The following is a 5,980-nucleotide window of genomic DNA, read 5'->3' on the forward strand; positions in this document are numbered from 1 at the left end:
GGATGGATCCCAGGAGAGGTTGAGGCAGATGGAGAAGAAGCAAGCCCAAGCTCCACCAATGCAGATAGGCAGTGGCGTCTCTTTCTTGTCATGAAAACAGGCTATGCCCTTCAAGAAATATGAACTCACCATAAGAATTTGCAAACTGTATTAACCGTCCATCTACCACGAGTTATTCCAAAGTGTAGTAGCTTAGAACGACAAACATGTATCATATCGCCAGTTTCTGAGGCCTGGGGATCTGGGAGTGGCTTGGTTGGGAGCCTGTGGCTCGTGGTGTCTCCTAAGACTGAAGCAGCTACAGTTACAGGAAGACTTGGGGATGGGGATCCACATCACAGGTCACACATGTGGCTGTTGACAGGTCTTCTGTTACATCACGTGGGTCTCTCCAAACAGCTGTACTCGAAGCAGCAACTGGCTGCCCTCAGGATCTGTGGTTCTAGAGAAAGAACAAGGCAGGGGCCACACCATGTCTTACTGCCCAGCCACGGAAGTCTAACACCATCACTGCTCCACATCCTATTTGTTCGTGTTCCTGGTTCAGCCTGCATTGAAGGGGAGGGGAACGGGGCTGAGCCTCCTGAGACTCATTTAACATCACCACTCGCTCAGGAGATCAGTAGGTGACTTCGTAATATGGAGGAAGGGCTGCCTGTGACAGATCTGGAGAGAGCTCAGCCCAAGGAGCCCGTCCTCCTTGATAATCCTTGTACCTCCCCAGCCTTCCCGATCCATTATTGTGGCCACACCATTTCCCATCATTGCTCTTGGCTAATGATTTTCAGAAAACCACTAACGCTGATTCAAGCGTAGGTGTTCATGGTTTACAGAGAACCGGTGAATCCCTCATGGGAGTTACCTAATTCTGATAAAAGCTCTCCTAGAAGCTCTGTGTGCCCAAAGATACCAAACATTCATTTTTTTAAAAAGATTTATTTATTTATTTATTTGAAAGTCAGAGTTACATAGAGAGGAGAAGCAGAGAGAAAGGTCTTCCATCTGCTGGTGTACTCCCCAGTTGGCTGCAACAGTCGGAGCTGTGCCGATCCAAAGCCAGGAGCCAGGAGCTTCTTCCAGGTCTCGCACGTGGGTGCAGGAGCCCAAGCACTCGGGCCATCTTCCACTGCTTTCCCAGGCCATAGCAGAGAGCTGGATTGGAAGTGGAGCAGCCAGGTCTTGAACCAGCGCCCATATGGGATGCCGGCACTACAGGCTAGGGCGTTAACCAGCTGCACCACAGCCCCCGCCCCCGCCCCCCAATCATTCATCTTTGCTGCAGGAATGGATGGCTGCAGAGCTACAGGAAAGGTGCTTCCTTGCCCACAAACAACAACATAAAGCAGGGCACTCGTGTTTTATGTGACTTCTGTATATTAAGATAATCGAAAATGAATCTTGATGTGAATGGAAGGGGAGAGGGAGTGGGAAAGGGGAGGGTTGTGGGTGGGAAGGACGGTATGGGGGGGAAAGCCATTGTAACCCATGAGTCGTACTTTGGAAATTTATATTCATTTAATAAAAGAAAAAAAAATTCTCACAACAAAACAATGACCAGTGTGGGATTTCTAACCAATGAGAACCCTAAACCAATGGAGCGAGTGGGATTAAATGGCAGCAGCTGGGGCTGTTTCCCAGCATGGGGCTCTGGTGGACCTGGCTGGCCCAAGGGGAGGCCCTGAAGCCATCTCCTAAGCAGAACTGGCAGCCCACTCTGGGAGCCCCAGGAGATAAGGGATACGTGTGAGATTACTTTCATTTTCAAAGGCTGTAGAGGATGATAGAGACCCAGAGCTGTGGTAATGACCTGTTAGGATCTGAGCATGAGGGAACGTGTACTTAAGTGGCCACTCACAAACGTGTTGTCTCGGGAACCCTTTCCATCCCTGGGGTAGGCGTTTGGCACACTGGGAAAGACACTGCGTGGATGTCTCGTCCCATATGAGAGTGCCTGAGATCAAGTTCCAGGTCCACTTCGGATTCCAATTTCCTACTAATGTGCACCCTGGGAGGCAGCAGGTGATAGATAACTGTCGCCCCTCCCCTCCCCTCCCCTCCCCTCCCTCCGCTCCCCTCCCCTCCCTCCCCTCCCCTCCCCTCCCCTCTGCTCCCCTCCTCTCCCCTCCTCTCCCCTCCCCTCCCCTCCGCTCCCCTCCCCTCCCCATATGTGACCTGGATTAAGTTCCAGGCTTCTGGCTACAGCCTGCCCCGGTCTGGGTTTATGGGCCTCATTGAACGCATGGTAAATGTCACCTCTCCTAAGGAAAAAAAAATGCCCCCTACTGATTGTCACACGTCCCTGTTTACAGGGTCTACAGGTCATCCCACATTCATCCACAGGCTACTGGACATGTTTGCTTATCCCCAATCATCAGCAGAATACTTGGCCCTAACGACACTTATCATATATCCAAAACGGCATGTTTTTGCTCAATACAGGTAAGAGTTGTAATAGGCAGGGAGGCATTTAGGTGAACCAGGTGATGTAAGAGTCGGCAAGTGTCCGTGCACTAGAGGTGTCAGATTTGCACTTATGCAGGGAAGATTTCTGCCTACAAGCAAACCTGAATACATGTTAAAGTCTCATCCAACCCGGGAGTTACAAAATTCTGCACAGTGATAGGCCTGGCTACAGGAATAATCGCAATTTGGATGAGAGGGTGGAATCTAGCAAGGCTTCTTGTAAGTGGAGGCCTTTTACATTGGCCCAAAAGGCAGGGATATCCTGTGAGAGCCTAGGATTGCCCTTAGAGACCCATTTCAGAGATTTAACACTATAATTACCTCTAAGGGTCTGCTCTCTGGCTAGCAGGTAGGCACTTCTCACTGTCCTACAATGCATTCTGTTAGTCATCTCTCCTCCCTCCCCAAAATGATCCCTGTTGACACACTGATCTGAAAAGCAGTCCCTAAGTGCAATGACAAGCGTCCACATAAGAGGGAGGTGGAGGGAGACTGAGGCAGTATGAGCAGGCCAGGTAGAGAGGTACAGTCACAGAGGATGCTATACTGTCAGCTTTGAAGATGAAAGGGCTGTGTGGACCAAGTGTGCAGCTTTAGATCCTGGAGAGGGCGGAGGAAACAGATCCTCTGTGAGAGTTGGTTGAGGGAGGGGGCACCCTGTTGCATCTTGTCCTTAGCCTGGTAGGATTCATTTCAACTCCCACCTTCAGAACCATTGAGTCTGGGGTAATTTGTTATAGCAACCTCAGGAAACATTTGCGCTACTGATTAAGAACCAAAGCATCAGCCGGCGCCGCGGCTCACTAGGCTAATCCTCCGCCTAGCGGCGCTGGCACACCGGGTTCTAGTCCCGGTTGGGGCACCGGATTCTGTCCCGGTTGCCCCTCTTCCAGGCCAGCTCTCTGCTGTGGCCAGGGAGTGCAGTGGAGGATGGCCCAGGTGCTTGGGCCCTGCACCCCATGGGAGACCAGGAAAAGCACCTGGCTCCTGGCTCCTGCCATCGGATCAGCGCGGTGCACCGGCCGCAGCGTGCCGGCCGCGGCGGCCATTGGAGGGTGAACCAACGGCAAAGGAAGATCTTTCTCTCTGTCTCTCTCTCTCACTGTCCACTCTGCCTGTCAAAAAAAAAAAAAATTAAAAAAAAAAAAAAAGAACCAAAGCATCGACTGAAAACCTCTATTCCTTCAAATGCCAGGGACTTACTGCCAGAGCAACTTCATCGCATCAGGTGGGTTCTTCCCTGGGGTTGAGGCTTCTCTTAGAGCTCTTCAGACTTGAAGCCTGAAAATAAATGTTTTCTGTTCTCTCAGTCCCGTGCCCTAGCCTCCTGACAAATCCAGACACACCTACACTTGGCAGAGGACAGAGGTCGATTGGTCCCCAGTGGATCCACGGGCTCCCTCCCCAAAAACTTCCACCACGTCCGTTCCCCGAGCTTCAAACATTCCCAGACACACTATGCCCCACAACATGCCGTGTGAATCCTGAATAACATTGTGAGAAACTCAGCCTGCATCTTATGCTCAAATCACCCCAGCTTCCCCGGCAGCCTTGCTGTATTTGCGAGTCCATGATACTCAGTTAATCATTTCCCCACCATGAGCCCATCAGTTCAAGACCAGGAATCCTATCCCTGCTTTCTGGAATACTCTGGGCAGCTAGTCTGCTCCAGGTCGTGTTAGAGTCTTGCAATCCCAACAGCGATAGAATTTGAGACACAATGGCTAGGCTGCTTTGAGCATAGTGATTCTTAGTACATAATCGCGGAGTGGGAATTAGCACCCTAAATCTTAGAAGCCCCACAGTGTTGTTCAGAGAGAGGAGGGAGGACTGAGTCATCTCCACCATTCCCAACACATCATGAGTCTTGACTATGTAAAAAAGTGTAGGAACCTGACTGTTCTGGGCTTGGAACCCAGTTTTGCCACCTGTCAGCTCTATGACCCTGGAGAGCTTACCCAGCCTCTCTAAGCCCCAGTTGTGTCCGTCGTAAAGTGGACATTCTATTCATTCCGTGATTGTTGTATGGGTTCAGGGATGCTCAGTGTGGTGCTTGGCGTGTGGGAAGCATTCCAAAAGTGATATCCACTCATCCTCTGACTTCTTCCCATAAACTCCTTTGATCTAAGAGACTGAGATTATTAATGCTCTATTTAAGCACAATTGGAAAAGTGTATTTTGAAAGAGGAAGCCCTTAAAAATGGGGGAGGGGGAGCCAGTAATGTGGCATAGAGGGTAAAGCTTCCGCCTGCAGTGCCAGCATCCCATATGGGTGCTAGTTCAAGTCCTGGCTGCTCCACTTCCCATCCAGCTCTCTGCTATGGCCTGGGAAAGCAGTAGAAGATGGCCCAAGCCCTTGGGCCCCTGCACCTGCGTGGGAGACCTGGAAGTGGCTCCTCACTTTGGATCAGTGCAGCTCTGGCTGTTGTGGCCATCTGGAGAGTGAACCAGCAGATGGAAGACCTCTCCCTCTCTCCCTGCCTCTACCTCTCTGTAACTCTGCCTTTCAAATAAATAAACCTTAAAAAAAAAAAAAAGGAAAAAAGAGAGGAAGCTGACTATTTTAGAACCAGGGTTTGGACTGGATGAAGTGAGTCATGCAGATGCAGATTGGATCTTGTTTTTAAAACATTGTTACTTTGGGGGCCATTGTGGCAGAGCAGATTAAGCCACCACCTGGGACACCAGCTTCCCCTAAGGGCACCAGTTCGTATTCCAGCTGTTCCACTTCTGATCCAGCTCCCTGCTAATGGCCTGGGAAAAACAGAAGATGGCCCGAGTGTCCCTGCACGTGGGAGACCCTAAGTTAGAGTTCCAAGCTCTCGGCTTGGGTCTGGCCCTGCCCCTGCCATTGCAGCCACTTGGAGGGTGAGCCAGCAGATAGAAGATTGATCTCTTTCTCTTCTCACTTTCAAATAAATGTTTTTAAAAAAATTGTTGTTAGTTCACCGGTTAAAATTCACATGTCCCATTTCAGAGCGCCTCGGTTTGATTCCCAGCTCCTGATTCAGGCTCCCTGCTGGTATAGACTCCGGGCAGCAGCAGTGACGGCTCAAGTAATTGGGTTCCTGCCACCCACATGGAAGGCTTGGATTGAGTTCCCCACACCTGGCTTCCAGCCACTGGGGACATTTGGGAAGTAAACCAGCAAATGGGAAATCTGAGTGTGTCTCTATCTCTCTGCCCCATAAACAAATTCTTTCTTAAAAAGTTGATATTCAATGGACTTTTTATTTTAGTTTTTCTGAAGTTTTCCATTAAAATACTGCTTATCTTGATAAGAATTTTCACGGTGCCCCCTTAAATTCACCCAAGGCGGGGCGTCGCTCTTCTGGCCCTCGTCCTGCCTGCAGCTGTGTCAGTCACCCCATGACCAGAGAAGGGTAGACGCAATTCTCAGGGAAAGGAGACAGCCCTTCCTGCTTGGCCCCAGGACGCTTAACCGGCGCCCGGGAGGAGAGGCGTGGACTACAACTCCCAGTGGCCCGCGCGGCGCGCTGCCCTCGCCGATTGGTTG

At 50.6% G+C, this 5,980-nt stretch overlaps 1 long non-coding RNA gene across 1 annotated transcript; it reads right to left on the minus strand.

The window, feature by feature from the left end:
• Positions 1 to 920: 920 nt before the first annotated feature.
• Positions 921 to 3,755, minus strand: LOC149126666 (uncharacterized). The gene is made up of 2 exons (XR_016233448.1): positions 3,667 to 3,755; positions 921 to 1,152 (listed from the first exon to the last, which is right to left on the minus strand). It is a non-coding gene; the product is annotated as an uncharacterized LOC149126666 (long non-coding RNA).
• Positions 3,756 to 5,980: the final 2,225 nt, after the last annotated feature.

This window comes from Oryctolagus cuniculus, chromosome 5 (assembly GCF_051225735.1).
Source record: "Oryctolagus cuniculus isolate XC-2025 breed Fujian yellow rabbit chromosome 5, ASM5122573v1, whole genome shotgun sequence".
In the NCBI taxonomy this organism is placed as follows: Eukaryota; Metazoa; Chordata; class Mammalia; order Lagomorpha; family Leporidae; genus Oryctolagus; species Oryctolagus cuniculus.